This window comes from Somniosus microcephalus, chromosome 13 (genome assembly GCF_052327205.1).
Source record: "Somniosus microcephalus isolate GS21.2 chromosome 13, FLI_Smic_1.0, whole genome shotgun sequence".
Taxonomy (NCBI): domain Eukaryota; kingdom Metazoa; phylum Chordata; class Chondrichthyes; order Squaliformes; family Somniosidae; genus Somniosus; species Somniosus microcephalus.
In genome coordinates this window covers 176,783,965-176,802,468 of record NC_140999.1, presented here as the reverse complement: position 1 = coordinate 176,802,468, position 18,504 = coordinate 176,783,965, and the positions used below count along the sequence as shown (strand labels likewise).

At 47.0% G+C, this 18,504-nt stretch overlaps 1 protein-coding gene and 1 long non-coding RNA gene across 5 annotated transcripts in view; one reads left to right on the top strand and one right to left on the bottom strand.

Moving 5' to 3' along the window:
• Nucleotides 1-5,524, bottom strand: part of LOC147108813 (uncharacterized) — a 37,558-nt gene extending 32,034 nt beyond the window's left edge. The window contains exons 1-2 of one of the 2 annotated variants that reach the window (XR_015080667.1): nucleotides 5,376-5,524; nucleotides 1,290-1,472 (exon numbers count right to left, since the gene is read on the bottom strand). This is a non-coding gene — a long non-coding RNA (uncharacterized LOC147108813). The remainder of the gene's footprint in view (nucleotides 1-1,289; nucleotides 1,473-5,375) is intronic. The other variant, XR_015080666.1, reaches the window with a different exon arrangement.
• A 44-nt stretch (nucleotides 5,525-5,568) lies between these two features.
• Nucleotides 5,569-18,504, top strand: part of LOC147108810 (serine/threonine-protein kinase Sgk2-like) — a 179,927-nt gene continuing 166,991 nt past the window's right edge. Inside the window, exons 1-2 of one of the 3 annotated variants that reach the window (XM_086005675.1) lie at nucleotides 5,569-5,737; nucleotides 6,784-6,855. The gene's annotated coding sequence lies outside the window, so the exon portion shown is untranslated. Of the gene's footprint in view, nucleotides 5,738-6,120; nucleotides 6,340-6,783; nucleotides 6,856-18,504 lie in introns of those variants that run through there. The other 2 variants (XM_086005676.1, XM_086005673.1) reach the window with 2 other exon arrangements.

Genomic DNA, 18,504 nt, shown 5'->3' with positions numbered 1-18,504 from the left:
CCGCTGACTCCGAGGCGGCTGCCCACGGTCGACGCCCGTTTCTACTGTTTCTTGCTTCCTTCTGGCCTCGACCTCTGATAACTTCGCTTCAGGGATGGATCCCCATGAGGTGGTGCAGATTGTAGGTAAGTTCGTATCTGCTCGTCGCCAGTATTATGTCCATGTATAATTGAGACACGGACTGCAGGAGTTGATTATAACAAGTCTTTACTGAATGGAGACAACCTGGAAACTGAAACTACAGAAGCCTGCTAGGGCCTTTTATACAGGGGTGGTCACTGCTGGTACTGCAGTCTGAGACCAGTTATTCCCTTAAAGGAACATACACAACAGGTACTTTTTGCTTTTCTTGCAGTGTTGCACGGTAAATCAACTGTACCCAAAATTTATTACAAAAGTAAGTGGTCTGAATTCCTGATGATGTGGGTGGGTGCCTCCAGTCCACATTGCTACACTGTGTGGCTATACTGCATTGACCACCTGATCCAGACTGCAGAGCTCTGGATAAATAACGTTGAAACTCATTTTTCTATTTTTACTTTTGCTTACATCAGTTTTGCTGCTAACTGCCGAGATTGACCTTGTGCCCTAAATGTTTGCTTATGCATTTTCAGTGTTTCTATACTGTCCTGCGCTAAGACTGCACGCACTTTAAATTCTCGTGTGACCATAAGCATGTTTAAATAAAAATTGCTGAAGGCTCTATTATGAGTCGTGTTCTGTAAGGGACGGATGTCATTCAAATTTTTTTTTATTTTTTTAAAGTGCATCAAAATTATGAGGGGCATAGATAGGATGGATGCTGAGGAGCTTTTTCCCTTAGTAGAGGGGTCAATAACTAGGGGGCATAGATTCAAGGTAAAGGGCGGGAGGTTTAGAGGGGATTTGAGAAAGAACTTTTTCACCCAGAGGGTGGTTGGAGTCTGGAACTCACTGCCTGAAAGGGTTGTGGAGGCAGGAACCCTCACAACATTTAAGAAGCATTTGGATGAGCACTTGAAATGCCACAGCATACAAGGCTACGGACCAAATGCTGGAATATGGGATTAGATTAGACAGGGCTTGATGGCCGGCGCGGACACGATGGGCCGAAGGGCCTCTATCCGTGCTGTATAACTCTATGACTCTATGACTCTATGACTCTAAATGCTCCTGGACAGTTACGATATGAGCTCCTGTTCCTGATGTATGAAAGCTGTTTTTTATGCCTAAGAACATAGGAACATTCAGGGCCAGAAAATACCATTTTGGTCCATCTAGCAGGCCCCAGAGAAGAGATCCATACTCACTGTGTTTGGTGAAGTCGGAATAACACAATAGACCACAAAAAGGAGACATATGACTGAGGAGTGCATTGCAGAGCAGCTCCTTCCAATTAGACAAGCCAAGAGACTGGAACCACACCATAAGATTGTCAAAAGTTCATTCCATTATGCTTCTTGCGGCATGCTGTACTTCACTGCCTTTTACGCCTGCAAGATTGTGAGGGTAAAGCAACAGATTCTTTAGATACCTCTGCAAAAACGAATCAATCAAAAAATCCATCAGGACACTGTCCTACTCTTATCATGCACTTCTCCCGAACCATTCACACAAAAGGAAGGAACATTTTTTTTCCCCTGAAGAGTTCGCCTCTGCCTCAAACACAACTGGGACTCAACAATTATGTCATAGCAGGATTCCGAGAAATTAAGCAGCACTTGTGTGTCAGTGTGTTTCACTGACTATCTGCGCAGAACTCAAAGATTTCGTAATTGTGGCTCAGAATTACATTTTAGGAAGTCACATATGTTGCCACAATGTCATTTATTCCCTGGATGGTGAAAATCTGTCAATAGCATCAAAATCCATTCTTTTTTTCCTTTCTGCTGCTCCATTAGGTCTGGAAAGTAGATATGATAATCTATCACCCTGAGTAAAGTCACTCTCACTTATCTAGCCCCCTGACTGGGGAACTAGAGATTTGTAGTGAGCACATTAGTCACTATCTTAGCGGTGGGGGAGGTTCAGATATGAGCCCTGATATTAACTCGGAGCCAGGAGTTGTGCGGGTGAGGAACCATCCAAATCTCCGAACCCAACTCTTCTTATCTCTATACCCTCCATCAGCCCCACAACCCTCTGAGATCTCTGCGCTTCTCCAATTCTGGCCTCTTGCGCATCCCTGATTTCCATCGCCCCACCATTGGCGGCCATGCCTTCAGCTGCCTCGGTCCTAAGTTGTGGAATTCCCTCCCTAAACCTCTTCGCCTCTCTACTTCTCTCTCCTCCTTTAAGATGCTCTTTAAAACCTACCTCTTTGAACAAGCTTTTGGTTACCTGTCCTAATATCTCTTTACGTGGCTCGGTGTCAAAATTTGTTTGATAATGTTCCCGTGATAAGAACATAATAGCATAAGAAGCAGGAGTAGGCCATTCGGCCCTTCGAGCCTGCTCCGCCATTCAATGAGATCATGGCTGATCTTCTGCCTCAATTCCATTCACCGGCCTTATCGCCATATCCCTTGATGCCCTTACTAGTCAGAAATCTATCGACTTCTGTTTTGAATATACCCAATGACTGAGCCTCCACAGCCCTCTGGGGTAGAGAATTCCAAAGATTCACCACCCTCTGTGAGAAGAAATTTCTTCTCATCTCAGTCCTGAATGGCCTACCCTTTATCCTGAGGCTGTGGCCCCTGGTTCTAGACTCCCTAGCCAAGGGAAACATTCTCCCAGCATCCACCCTACCAAGCCCTGTAATAATTTTCTATGCTTCAATGAGATCCCCTCTCATTCTTCTGAATTCAAGAGAATACAGGCCTAGTTTACTCAATCTCTTCTCATACGACAGTCCCGCCATCCCAGGAATCAATCTCGTGAACCTTCGTTGCACTTCCTCCATGGCAAGTACATCCTTAGGTAAGGAGACCAAAATTGTACACAGTACTCCAGGTGTGGTCTCACCAAGGCCCTATATAATTGATGCAAGACTTCTTTACTCCCGTACTCAAATCCTCTTGTAATGAAGGCCAGCATAGCATTTGCCTTCCTAATGGCTTGCCGCACCTGCACATTCACTTTCAGTGACTCATGTACAAGGACACCCAGGTCCCTTTGAGTATCTGCATTCCCCAATCTTTCACCATTTAGGAAATACTCTGCCTTTCCATTTTTTCTACCAAAGTGGATAACTTCACATTTATCCACTTTATAATCCACCTGCCATGTTCTCGCCCACTCACTGAGCCTGTCGAGATCCCCTTGAAGCTTCTTCACATCCTCTTTGCAACTGACACTGCCACCTAGCTTTGTGTCATCAACAAATTTGGAAATGTTACATTTAGTCCCCTCATCTAAATCATTGATATAGATTGTGAATAGCTGGGGCCCAAGCACCGACCCTTGCAGTACCCCACTAGTCACAGCCTGCCATCCTGAAAATGATCCGTTTATCCCTACTCTTTGTTTTCTGTCTGTTAACCAATTCTCAATCCATGCTAGTATATTACCCCCAATTCCATATGCCGTAATTTTGTTCACCAACCTCTTGTGTGGGACCTTATCGAAGGCCTTCTGGAAATCCAAATACACCACATCTACCAGTTCTCCTTTGTCTACTTCACTAGTTACATCCTCAAAGAACTCCAATAGGTTTGTCAAACTGGACTTGCCTTTCGTAAATCCATGTTGACTCTGCCCAATCTTACTATTAGTTTCTCAGTGCCCAGTTATTGCATCCTTTATAATAGATTCCAGCATTTTCCCAACTACTGATGTGAGGCTAACAGGTCTGTAGTTCCCCATTTTCTCCCTCCCTCCTTTCTTAAATAGCGGGGTTACATTTGCTATCCTCCAATCTGCAGGAATCGTTCCAGAATCTATAGAATTTTGGAAGATGGCAACCAATGCGTCCACTACCCCAATGGCCACCTCTTTCAAAACCCTAGGATGTAGGTTATCTGGTCCTTGAGATTTATCGACTTTTAGTCCCATTAATTTTGCTAGTACTGTTTTTTTACTAATAATAATTTCTTTAAGTTCCTCATTCCCGCCACACCCTTCGTGTTCTCGTATTTCTGGGAGGTTTTTTGTGTCTTCCTCTGTGAAGACAGAAACAAAGGGCTGGATTTTGATTGAGGAGGCGGGTAGGAGGCGGGACTACAAATTTCGGGGTTGTAGCCCCGCCTCCATCGAGTTGTGGCCAACCCAGGCGATTTTCACTTGATTGATCTTGTTGAGCCCGCCCAGCAGGCTCAGCAGGCCAATTAAGGGCCACCTGGCAACAGGTGACATCACAGATTGACATTTCACCTGTCAAAAGCTTTTGACAGATGAAATATCAGCGTTTGACAGCTGTTTGAAGCTGTCAAACCCTGACAATCTGTACTCCAAGTTAATTCCTTCCTCTCAGGCTGATTTAGAGATCTCTCCAGAACAGAAAGCTGAATGCTGCAACTTTTGACAGCTCACGGATATTCTGCTTTCTGTGCCGGTGAGATGAGGGACTCCCGAGACCTGAAGGAAGGAAGGCTGTAAAGGTAAGTAAATGTAAGTAAAACTTATTTAAACACTTTACACACACCAAACACACTTACCTCTGCACTCATGCACCCATCACTCACCTGAACACCGGACATCTCAAACCCTCCAAGCCCTTCAGCCCGACGGTCCGCCTCGCTAACTTGGCGTGGTTTGGAGCCGTCGGGAATCCCACACTTCAGCAATAAAAATAGGGATTAGACTAAAAACTGCCTGTTAACTACCTGTTAACAGGCAGTTAATTGGCACTAATCCCCTTCCCGCCTCGGGGAGGCGGGTCCCAGCACAGGTCGGGTAGCCGCCTCCTTTGAAACTGGCATGGAGGCGGGATGGGTTCGTGCCCTCCGAATTCGAGATTTTAACCCCCCACACGCCTCCAAACCTGCCTTCACAGCCCAATGAAAATCCTGCCCAAAGTATTTATTTATTTAATTTCTCTGCCATTTCCTCATTCCCATTATAAATTTTCCCGGGACCTAGGGACGTTTTACTGTGTTAAAGGCGCTATATAAATGCAAGTTGTTGTTGTTGTTGTTGAAGCATATATCCCAGGGTGATTTTAACTCCCAGGTATCATCTGCATAAACCATATCAGTCTTCCCCCCCGCAATAACCTGCTGGCCCAGCGGTGGTGAGAACGGGATGTCGGGCTGCAGGAGGCTACAGCCGGGGGACCTGCAGGATCGGTCCCCGGCACGCAGGTAAGTGGTTGGGAGGCGGTTCAGGAGGGCCTCACAGGCGAGGGGAGGGGTACGGGAGCTCGGGGAAGTGGGCGGCCCATGGTTTCCTCTGCTCCTGCTCCTGCTCCTCTTGGCCAACAAGGAAACTACAAAATACGATAAAAACCCATTCACCCTTCTGGGTCTTTTCTTGCCACGGCTCCTCTTGCCGCTAGGTTGTCTTGGCAGGGGGAAACTGCAACAATTTCCCCTGTGCAGGGCTCTGGTTAAATTGCAATCAGGCCCCAGCGACGTCATCAGAGCTCCTTCTGCATACTTAAAATAAGGTCCCCACTGTCATCTGGCAGGTGTCCCTCTCAATTTCACGTTCTGACAAAAGGTCATCGACCTGAAAAGGGGCTCTGTTTCTCTCTTCACAGATGCTGCCTGACCTGCTGAGTATCTCCAGTATTTTCTGTTTTTATGTCCCTCTCGCTTGCTTGGAAGAGCAGGTTAAGAACACAACCCCGGGGGGGAAAGCAGCGGGATCAGTGCGGGTAAGTCGCACAAGCCATTTTAAGCACGCGCCTGCCCGGTTTCAGCCGGACGGTCAGGGTTAAAATTTAACGCATCCTTTGTTGACAACTTAAGTCGTTTTGAAATCCATTAAAAGATATCACAAATATAAACAGCCAACCTGGCTGAAGGTGATGGTCATTTTTGATTGAATTGGCGTACATCAGATCTGAAGCTCAAGTGAAAGTGGAATAAATAAATAAATGCAAAAACAGCATATGATAGTGTTTTTGTCATCTTGCTAATAAGTTCAGACATATAACAATTGTAGCGATTGCCAGCTACATGACAGAGCCCAGTCAGTTTATCTTGGAGAGGCTTGAAAGGGCCATGATAAATTTTAATTGAATTTGACAAGGGATTACGTGGAGGCTTGCATTGTCTTGATCGAGTGTACATAAAAGAGCTGCAACAGTCCACTGCAACTCAGCATCCAAGTTTCCATAGAGAGCAGCCACCAGCATTTCTGGATGAACCACGTTCGCCATGGAACCCAACCGCACACTAGGAAAATGGGTCTCAAATGACCAGCGCTGGAAGAATAGCATGTTTCTTGGTCGTTTGTAAAGCACAGCAACTAATTGTAAGTGTTGGCAAAGGTTGCAGGGATTTGTGAGGCATCATCCATCAGGCACGGAAACACAGCAAGAGGGGGATGTTGCTTTTTTGTGACTTAAACAATCTACTTAAACCGTTTTTTCTCAGCAGGGGACACATTTTTTACATTCTGCCAAAAGGTGTTGAGGATATCCTTGTTACATTTAAAGCAGCATTTGATATCGGTAGGCTCCCCTGGCACAAAATAGTTTGTCAGGCAAATACATGTCATCCCTAGATATGGCATGTTCATCAAAATTTAATATTTCAGGATTATATATCTTTTTCTCCTTGTTTATACATGTCGCCGTTTCATTAATATGTATTAATATATTTCAACTTTAGACTGTAAATTGAGAGAGATACTGCTGAATGAGTATTTTTTTTCTTGCTAATTTTTTTTTTAGATATGTTTTTTGCCCTCTTTCAGTCTTCCTGTACCACACACCAGGATAGTTGAGGAGCTCCAGGAGTGATTTGGAGACACCAAGAAGGCGCCAAAGTAAGTGCAATGATTTAAACTACAATCCACATGATTTTATTATCATTTTACAGGCTTACAAATTCGATGGTGCCCATTTTACATGGTGCGCCCTGCGGCTGTTCACGTGGGCTGAAGAACCACATGAAATTGGTGCTGGGGCATGATTATAATGGATCAGGCGTGCAGACAATGCTACCCGCGCTGCGCCTCTAATGCCGCTTAAAGCACTCTGCTCCTTCTAAAGGGGAGGTGCTCTCTGACTGCAGACAGGAGGGATGAATAACTTCATTTTTCCTTCTTCAGCTCCATTTTAGTGCTGCAGGGAGCAATGTTCCCTGTAAGCTGCACTTCAGGGATCCAGCGCAGCCGGCTTGCTGGCTTTTCAACGCACAAGCCGTGCGTGCGCGGTATGTTGAATGGCCTGCACAGCCCCTTAAAGGGGCGTACGCACCGAAAAAAAAATAACAGGGAACATTTACTTGGAGTCTGCAATTTCCATTGATAGCTGCTTCTTACATAAATAGCCCCGACATTAACGGGTAGCTGGGGAGGGTGTGGGGGGAGACCGAAATTGGCCGAGGAACCATGAAGGCCCTGCTGTTCTTAACGACCGGCTGAATGGACAGCCTGGCCAGAGGGCAGGAGGGAACATCGGCGGCAGGAGGCCGAAGCCAGGGACGGTCCTCCTGGCCTACAGGGAGTGCTTAAAGAGCCATTTATCTTGGGGAGTCGGCAGCTCCCACCTCTGACCAGCAGCTGGGCATCCCACAGGTTGGGCCTCCCCTCACTTACTATTAAATTTAAGTCACGGTGCGATGATGTCATCAGGCTGCAACTTTAGTATGTTAACTGCATCACTCTCTTCCTAGTATTTCTTTCCTATTTCCCCATGTTAATTAGGCCCCCGCCTGCCTTTTGCGGGAGCCTTGTCCACGGCCTGATTGCTGCACTTTAAAATTTAACGGGACGAGAATGGGGTCAGGTTGGAGTCGGGTTGCCTGATCCTGATTGTTTAACCTCCGGCCCTCTCCCGCCCACTGAGGGTTAAAATCGCGCCCACTTGTGTGTTTTTTTTTTGTTCTCTATCAGATCCAGTGTTTACAGCAGCAAGCGCTAGCTGAAAAATCCAGCAGAGAACTTAGCCCCTGTTCAGCTAGAGCTGCAGCAATGGCACTGAGTCTATCAGCTTGTCACTGTTACATGTGCTGTCTGGAAAATGGGGTCAAGCTGTAGGTGGGCAGGAAGCCACAACCACAGCCTGATTATATAATTCTAGTAATGGTAGAAGCAGTAATTACTCAAATTTATGAAAATTGTTCAATGTCCATGTTTTCTGTCAGCACATTATGCAGAGAACTCAGTGTTCCTTTTTAGTGTATCAGATTTTCTTTTATTCGCAGTAAGGAATGGAGAACAAAAATCATCGATAAGTTGATAGGATATGCCGCCCCAGTGAGCAACAGAAAGCCATGCAACAAGTAGAGCGAGGGAGGTTGGCAGGCTGCTGTGATCACGGGGATTAGTGAAGAAATAATAGGAAGAGAGTGACGTAGGGAGGAGTAATTTATAGGACTGGAAATGGGGAATAGATTTAGGCCTTTGGTGATATTAAAAGGGAATATCAAGAAAGGACTTATAAAAGGCAAGAATCTGTACTGAGACTTTCTCTGGGGGTTTCCTGATCTCCCACTGTTAGGGAGGGAGTTCCAGGATTTTGACCCAGCGGAAGATCACTGGAAACTCCAGAGAAACAATGTTGTTTCCGCCGTCTCTCCACGGTTTCCGCCAATGTTACAGCGGGAGATTGGGACATCGGGAGAACAGCCCCACCCCTCACAGAAATTACTGGCAACCACCTCCACCAATACAACACTTCCTCAGTACTGCACTAAAGTGTTAACCTATATTACGTATCCAAGTCCTGGAGTGGGGCTTAAACCCATGACCTTCTGACTCAGAGGCGAGAGTGTCACCACTGAGCCAAGACGACACTAGTACTTCATCTCTTTTATTCAATCCAAATATTGGTCTGGAGTTTCCACTAGGTTGCGCTGTCTTTTTTTTCGGCGTAATTCACCCAAAGTTAGCCAAACCGGCGCAAAAATCACGGAATTTCAAGCGTAAATTACGTCCAGCGCAAATCGAGTTTCCGCGATCTTTTGCACGAGTTTTAAAAAACATTGCGCTAGAAGCTGGCTCCCACCCACAAAACTGGCTACGTCCCCTGATCGAATTAATCACTGGGTCAAAATCCTGGCACTCCCTCCCTAACAGCACTGTGGGAGCACCTTCACCACACGGACTGCAGCGGTTCAAGAAGGCGGCTCCACCACCACCTTCTCAAGAGCAATTAGGGATGGGCAATAAATGCTGGCTTTGACAGTGACGCCCACATCCCAGGAACAAATTTTTAAAGAATCACCATTGCGAGTTTCTGCTAATTGCAGTCTTCGAGCGGGCTCTTAAAATTAAGCTGGTTCTTTTGGGCGCAAGAACACTATCGGCACGTTTTAAAAGCTTTTGAGTATAATTTTTTTTAAGTTACTAAGAAACTGACTAAGCAGTGCACCATATAACTAGCAAATGGTTCTGCATAGTTTCTTAAAGTCATTTTCAGTTATTTAAAATCAGGTTACTCACAGGTGGTGGACTAGACGCTCGGATTGAAAATGCTTATTTTTTTTGTGTTAAACCCATTTTCAGCTGTATTAGTCAAACTGCACCAAGTTACCACTCTTACATATATCAAGGAATAGCTCTTAAAGCAAATTTAAAAAAAATGTTAGGTTCTAAAACGCTGCCTGATCGCACTGGTTCATGGAAGATTTTACATTCAGTGATGTGCAAATAAATGAGTTTGAGCGGAAACTTGAGAAAAAGAAATTCGCAAAACTAGCGCAATTTTGGGCCCAATTTGCACCCAGATCGCTGATTGTGCCCAAGGCAGAAACTCTACCCCTTGTCATTAATACTGAAGAGTAGCATTTTTTTGAGAAAATAAGGTCTCATCCTGCAAACTCTGTTTTAGGTTACCTGTTCAAGTCCCCACCCTAATGTAACAAAGGTGTCGCCAAATTTCTGTGGACCAGGTAGTTGACCTAGCATATGCCAAAAAGGCCAAGGGCATTTAGAATTGTCATTAATACTGCAGCGTAGTGCCTAATGAGAATATAGGGTCTCATCCTGCAAACTCTGTTTTAGGTTAACTTTGAAGACCCCGATTACTTTTTTCCTTTAACTTGCCAACCATATACCAACTGCCCCCCAGATGAGAAGTAGTTCTCCTAAACCACCACCAATGCCATTCTGAGCTGGTCACAGTCAGATGTCTGAGATTAGTCTGAAGATAACTCTCCTATCAATTTTAATGCCTTATGGCCAGGTTAAGACCTCATGTCCTCTGATCAGTGGCTTTGCACAGTAGTACCAACTTCCACTGGCATCCTGTGCCCCAACTAATTGATTATTTTCAAATCCTTTAGTGACCTTGCCCCAACCTATTTCAGTATTCCTCTCCGAACTCCACCACCGCCCCCCATTCCTCTGTCTCTGGATTACTACTTGTTCCCCACCCCTTTGTGCCACTATCAAAAGTCAATGGGCTGGATTTTCCGGCCGGATGCGGGATAGTGGCAGGTTCGGTCTTCAGTGGGTTCTGATCCCGCTCCCTGTAGCAGCCGCCCTCTATTAACGATTTTCCATAGATTGGCTTCATTAGGGCCGACATGCACGCTCGCCGGCCCAATCGGTGGGTGCAGGTCAGCTCCCCCGCGCTTGATGGCGCGCTCAGAGCCTGGATATTTAAAGGGGCCATGTCCCCTTTGCTTTTCACTTTCTTTCTTCTGCATTTGAATGCTGTTTGCTGCAGGAATGGTTGCACAACGCTCCAAGGCTGCTCCACGTTTCAATGATCCCTCACTCCAAGCTCTTGTGGAGGGAGTAAGAGGACGAAAGGAGGTCCTCTTCCCCTCCGATGGACGGAGGAAGCCTCCTCAGCACACAAAGGCAGCCTGGCTGCAAATTGCTGAGGAGGTAAGTGCTCGGTTTGTGTGTACACACGCCTGGGTGCAGTGCAGAAAAAGGTTCAATGACCTGATGCGCTCAGCAAAAGTGAGTATAACATCACACTTACCTTCAGTCTGCTTCCCATCTCTTCTCATCCCCATCAGCCTGCATTGGCAACCTACTCCTGCTCATTCCAACTGACCCTAACATCCCTTGCACCCTCACCTACCCCTCTCTCTCTATGTACAGAATGACTTCACCATCCTACAATGCACCCCTCACACTCGATCTCACTGTTATGCAATGACAACAGCGCACAGGGAGGGATCTTGGTATTGGCACCTCACTCCATCTTTGCCTCCCTCTAAACATTTATGTTATGCATTCTTAACACTGACTCCATCAATCTCGCTGAAACTCCACTTGTGTCCCTCATTGCAGGAAAAGAGAGCCCACAATAAGAGAGAGGGAGGACAGGAGGAGGCCCACCATCCCTGGCGCATATAACAACCACTGAGGAGGCAGCTCTGGAGATCGTGGGAGATGCAGAGGAGCTGGAAGTGGGGCACGGAGAGACAGGCACAGTACAGCAAGCTGATGACAGAATTGATTTGCAAACCTATTATTTTGGTTTCATGAGTGACTAATATGGTATCTGATGCTCATAGAAATATAGTTATGATTATCTGCACAATGGAATGTGTCTGTTACCTAAATATAACATGGCTAACTCATGCCTTTACTCCCCCACAGGACCATTGAGAGCCCCCCTCCCCACTGTCCATGAGGAAGAGCCGGAGGACTCCACAGAGGAAACTGTAGCCTCTGAGGGAGCAGCGTCAGCAGAAATGAGTGCACCCAGCACCAGCGCAGAGACGCACACCTCGGTGGGTAGTTTGCGAGATAGAGTAGTGTTGTCACCTGGTGTATCACAGTTCACAAGTGAGCATGAGCAGATGGTGGAGACAGGGACAGCAGTGGAGAGTCCTTGTCGGAGGCCGTAGGATGCTCCTAGCTCTGCTCAGCTACATGTAGATGCTGTGCCTCTGGAGCTTCAGGAACAAGTGCAGGAGGCTTTGACTGGATTTGCATCCACGGTAACTGCAAGTGTGCAGAGAATGGAGGAGTCCATGTCAAACATGAGCAATGCCGTGGTGCATGGATTGGCGAATGTAAGTACCGCCATGGAAAGCATGGCAACCTCCATGTAGGACATAAATCGCCAGACTCAGGAGAACATGGTAACACTACTAAATAGATGGTCATCTATGGAGGATAGATGTGCATCTATTGAGGAGCGAAACCAGAGGTTCATGGACGTCCATGTTATGAGGAATGTCAGCACAGAAATGGGTCCTCATGGCCCTACGGATGTGCAGCAAGGGGCTCTCCAGCTACTTGCTAGCAGTGAAGTGTGGGTGACCCATGAGAGGGATGGTGGTGGTTGACAACAAGTGGGGGCTCCTCTCCAAGCGCTCACACTCCCATGCCACTATGGAGCCCTCGGTCAGAGCCCCAGATGCCTTACCCAACTGAGATGGCCATCTCTGGCCCTGCACATACGCAGGAGGAGCAGAGTGTTGCGGAGCCCTCCAAGGCTTCCAAACCCAGAGGATGCCCGTCAACGGCGTCTATTCAGGCGCAGCAGGGAAGTGAGCACACTGCCTCTACATCTGCTGAAGCCACAGGGGAAGCACCACGTAGAAGCACGTGTAAGAGAAAGCTAAAGCACTTTAAAGGCCTAGAAATTGGGTTGAGGCGCCAAAGTGGCGCCAAGTTCGCCTGGGTGCTGATTTTTGCGCAGCATTCGGAGCATTAACGAACGTCAGAAATTCAGTTCCGCGTCCCTCTTAGGGCGCTGAAACTGAATATCGCAGCACAACGTGCTGCAGCGCCACACGCTGCGGCACGGCACGCTGCGGTACTGCAGGCCTTCCTCCCATTGTTAAGGGGGAGGGGCCTGCAACAGCGCAATCCCCGATCGCGAGTGCCGGCAAACGAGCCCGGCACCGAGGAGAAGTGCCGGGCACTCGGGAAACAGCCGGCAATGCCGTGGGGGGGGGGGGGGGGTCAGGAGGCCGGGGACGAAGGTGCTGGCGGCGGCCGCCCCGCACCTCCACCTTAACTTGCGCCACTGCCGGCACAGCAAGGCCCCGTGAACCGGGCGCGGGTAGCGAACGGCGCTACAGCGGCGTCCGCTACCAAATATCGTGATCGGGGCGCTAATGGGGCGCTGAGCACACCGATGACATCATCGGTGGCAGCGCAGCGCAACAGGCTAACGCCACCATTAGCGCCCCCGCTGAATATCACGGGAGGTGCGGCCTGTGGCGCTACAGCCACTGACTGCCCTCTTTAGGCGCTAATAGGTGGCGCTACATACCCAATTTCTCCCCCAAATAGTCACAAGGGTAGTCACTTGGGTGATTTGACAGTATACCAAGTTACGTTTGTCATGTTTATTTCTAGTGTATTAAAGTTATGCGATGTGAATGATTCAATGCATTGACCGATGTGTGCTCAGAATTGGAAGCGTCACATTGAGGGTTGAGGGCATCTTTCATCTGCAGTGATGGTGGGGAGAGTGATAGGAATGTATCGTTCATTGTTCAGATGCTGTATTGTGTGGAATGGAGGTCCTGCCAACCCTCATGTGCATGTGCCAGCCACATGTATGTACAGCATCAAGTTAGGCGAATCTGGCATGGATTAATCCATCCCTTGCCTGACAGCCAGCAATGAACTCGTGTACTGGTAGCACTGGGACAGCTACCTCTGCCAGGTGTTCCTCAACTGCAGCATCATTCGCTTCTTCCTCCTCCTCCTATGGTTTGCTCTATGGTGCTTCTGGTGGAAATGTGACTCTCATTGTAACGCTTCTCAGCTTCGTTTGATGGCCTCCTCATCTGTGTCATTAGCCACATTTTCAGGGGATAGCCCTTGTCTCCGAGTAGCTATCCGGAAAATTGGGTTGGCGAATTGAAGAGCTGAGGCACAGTGGACTGCCGCAGGATGTACGAGTCATGACAGCTGCCAGGGAACTTTGCACACACATGCATAATAAGAACATAAGAACTTAAGAAATAGGAGCAGGAGTAGGCCATTCGGCCCTTCGAGCCTGCTCCGCCATTCAATGAGATCATGGCTGATTTTCTGCCTCAATTTGATTCACCAGCCCTATCGCCATATCCCTTAATGCCCTTACTAGTCAGAAATCTATCGACTTCTGTTTTGAATATACCAAATGACTGAGCCTCCACAGCCCTCTGAGGTAGAGAATTCCAAAGATTCACCACCCTCTGTGTGAAGAAATTTCTTCTCATCTCAGTCCTGAATGGCCTACCCTTTATCCTGAGGCTGTGGCCCCTGGTTAGACTCCCCAGCCAAGGGAAACATTCTCCCAGAATCCACCCTATCAAGCCCTGTAATAATTTTCTATGCTTCAATGAGATCCCCTCTCATTCTTCTGAATTCAAGAAAATAAAGGCCTAGTTTACTCAATTTCTTCTCATACGACAGTCCCGCCATCCCAGGAATCAATCTCGTGAACCTTCGTTGCACTCTCTCTATGGCAAGTATATCCTTCCTTAGGTAAGGAGACCAAAATTGTACACAGTACTCCAGGTGTGGTCTCACCAAGGCTCTATATAATTGGAGTAAGACTTCTTTACTCCTGTACTCAAATCCTCTTGTAATGAAGGCCAGCATAGCATTTGCCTTCCTAATGGCTTGCTGCACCTGCACATTCACTTTCAATAACTCATGTACAAGGACACCCAGGTCCCTTTGAGCATCTGCATTCCCCAATCTTTCACCATTTAGGAAATACTCTGCCTTTCTGTTTTTTCTACCAATGTGGATAACTTCACATTTATCCACATTATAATCCATCTGCCATGTTCTCGCCCACTCACTGAGCCTGTCGAGATCCCCTTGAAGCCTCTTCACATCCTCTTCGCAACTGGCACTGCCACCGAGCTTTGTGTCATCAGCAAATTTGGAAATGTTACATTTAGTCCCCTCATCCAAATCATTGATATAGATTGTGAATAGCTGGGGCCCAAGCACCAATCATTGCGGTACCCCACTAGTCACAGCCTGCCATCCTAAAAAAGACCCGTTTATCCCTACTCTTTGTTTTCTGTCTGTTAACCAATTCTCAATCCATGCTAGTATATTACCCCCAATTCCATGTGCCCTAATTTTGTTCACCAACCTCTTGTGTGGGACCTTATTGAAGGCCTTCTGAAAATCCAAATACACCACATCTACCAGTTCCCCTTTGTCTACTCCACTAGTTACATCCTCAAAGAACTCCAGTAGATAATGTTCCTCCTGTGGCTACAAACCAGCTGAACGTTAAGGGAGTGGAACCCTTTGCAGTTCACAAATGCAGCTGGGTTGTGATGGTGTGCCCTGATGGCCACATGTGTGCAGTCGATGGCGCCCTGCACCCTAGGGAAGCCTGCCATATTGGCAAACCCAACCGCCCGCGCTGTTACACTTACTTCATCCATTGTGAAGTGGATGTAATTGGCCAACTTGCCAAACGGGGCATCGGTAACCTGCATGATGCATCTGTGTGCGGCCGACTGGGAGATACTGCTGATGTCTGCAGATGATCCCTAGAAGGACCCTGACGCAAAGAAGTTGAGTGGGTGGTGACTTTGATGGCCACTGGTAAGGAGTGTCCACCCGCTCATCTGAGCTGCAGGTCTTGGTGCAGCATTGCGCAGGTGTCTGCTACCACCTCTCGCAAAAGTCTCAGCCTCCTTTGGCACTGCTGCTCAGTCATGTTGAGAAAGCTCATCCTCTGCCTGTAAACCCTGTGTTGCAGGTATCTCCTGCGGCGCGGTGTAGCCCTGCGCTGACGGCCTCTGCCCTGTGCGGCATCAGGTGGCTCAGGAGAAGGTTGGCGCTCTTGTTGTCGGTGCTGCTGGTGTGCTTGGTTCTGCTGCTGCCACGGCTGCTCGTCCTCCGAATCTGATGACCATGATGAGAGACTATAAATGGTTCCCATTATGCTGGCGACAATGTCACTTGAGGATGAAATGTTATAAGCGTTCAGTCAAAGTGGAGAGAGGTTATTCCAAGGAGAACACAGTGTATATAGATCTCACAACACACACTTACAACCTCTAAACACCTGAACAATGTCTTCAACATCCTGCAATCAGAAAGTTCAGGCTTTTGAAATTCAACTAAAGTGGCAGGTTAGCTTTAATGCTGCACTTGCAGCTGTGAAGTATTCAGCTTTTTGGAACACCCGACTCAAATCAGCTGGCGTGTTCCTGGAACGCCATGGAACATGCTGAAAATGTTGCAAAATTGAAAAGCCCTCTCAAAATAGGATTAAACAGGTAGTTACCTATTAACTACCTTAACTGCCTCTCCCGCCGCTTGGTGTCGGGTCTGATCAGGAGTCGCAGACCCGACACCTTGGAAAGTTGTGTGGAAGCAACCCACCGCCAATCATCTTGGATTTAACTCCGGACCCGCCTCCAAACCCGCCCTCTGAGCGCCAGCAAAATCGCTGCCAATGTTTCAGTAATCATGCCTTTGCCCACTCTCCAAAATATTTCTGTCTTGGTAACTCTCTACCTGCTGTCAAAAACCTTTCAAAAGCCTATCGGTTCAAACCTACCTTCAGTGGTGTGATGCATATTCTTAGTACTCCAGGTATTGTATGATCATGGCATCTACTAAGCACAATTATTACTTGGCCGTGGAGATGTGTCCCATCTAATCCCAATGTTCATAACTTTAACTCACCAATCTGGAAAGAGATTTATAGGTCCTTCAATACATATATGTAACTGTCTCCTCCTATCCCCAATCTAGCAAAAAGCATAGATATCTGATTCATCATCTTTAACTACATTTAACATACAGCATGACAAATTCCTCACAGCCCTAGTCCAACTTTCTGAAAGAGGCAACTGAAACATTCTCGTGATGAGTTTCACATTGGCCACCTGGGTATTGTCAAATAGTTTCAGATCAGGCATTTGATTACAAGCTAAACTATCACCCTTCATCTTGAAGGAATATTCACTCCCTTTGAAGTGTATCTTTGCAGTCCATAAACCAGCCACAAATCTGCAAATGTTTTTTTCTGCCATTTTTATCACAAAGACAGAGGGACTCTCAAGGCAACCTAGAAAAAAAATACTCCCTAAGATCTTGGAGGACACAGAGTGGAAAGCAATCTGGGAAATAGATCACGTCAGTCTCAACAGTTAACAGAATAAAGGAGGGTCAATTAAAATGATGTACTAAACTTGTCATATGCCCTACAAGCCCCTTGAGACTAACCATACTAAACTCGAAAAGACATATTTTGATGAGAATGTGAGGAGGCATCGTACATATAAATAGGACATGGCCTTTATGACCTTAAAAGGTGTAGATAAACCAAAAGCCTCACGGAGCAAATAACTGCTGATTAACTGTTCCTCTCAAGCCTTGGATACAGTTGTTACAATTTTTTAAAAATTCGTTCATGGGATGTGGGCGCCGCTGGCAAGGCCAGCATTTATTGCCCATCCCTAATTGCCCTCGAGAAGGTGGTGGTGAGCCGTCTTCTTGAACCGCTGCAGTCCGTGTGGTGAAGGTACTCCCACAGTGCTGTTAGGGAGGGTGTTCCAGGATTTTGACCCAGCGACGATGAAGGATCACGGATATACTTCTAAGTCAGGATGGTATGTGACTTGGAGGGGAACTTGGAGGTGGTGGTGTTCCCATGTGCCTGGTGCCCTTGTCCTTCTAGGTGAAAGAGGTCGCGGGTTTGGGAGGGGCTGCCAAAGTAGCCTTGGTGAGTTGCTACAGTGCATCTTGTAGATGGTACACACTGCAGCCACGGTGCGCCGGTGGTGGAGGGAGTGTGTTTAAGGTGGTGGATGGGGCGCCAATCAAGCGGGCTGCTTTGTCCTGGATGGTGTCAAGTTTCTTGAGTGTTGTTGGAGCTGCACTCATCCAGGCAAGTGGAGAGTATTCCTTCACACTCCTGACTGGTGCTTTGTAGATGCTGGAAAGGCTTTGAGGAGTCAGGAGGTGAGACACTCGCCACAGAATACCCAGCCTCTGACCTGCTCTTATAGTCACAGTATTTATGTGGCTGGTCCAGTTAAGTTGCTGGTCAATGGTGACCCCCAAGATATTGATGGTGGGGGATTCGGCGATGGTAATGCTGTTGAATATCAAGGGGCGGTGGTTAGACTCTCAACTAAGGATTTAGATGAGGTATAGCAGTGGGTGGATTATTTTTCATTGAGAAAAGAAACTGAGGTGACGGGCCAAGACCCATAGTGCAGGCCATCAACGTAATTCAGAAAATGGAAACAAGGCATATCAGGTGACCCTAAGACCAATATTGGATTTGTTCTCTTTGAGGAATATTTATGTCTGTGCCTTAAAGTATTTTTCTGGACCTGAGACTTCTACTAGAACAGAAACACCTTTAACTTTATTAAGCATGGTCGATCATGTGATCTGCTTTCTGGGGCTCCCAAAGATGGAAATCAATCTAATTCCTATCTTTTAGAATGAGGATATGCATTCCATTCATGGCATAAAATATGTCCACTTCCATTACCAATGTGTGGATCACCTACCTTTAAAACATATCCCTATCACAACAGAGAATGACAATATGCAATTCGC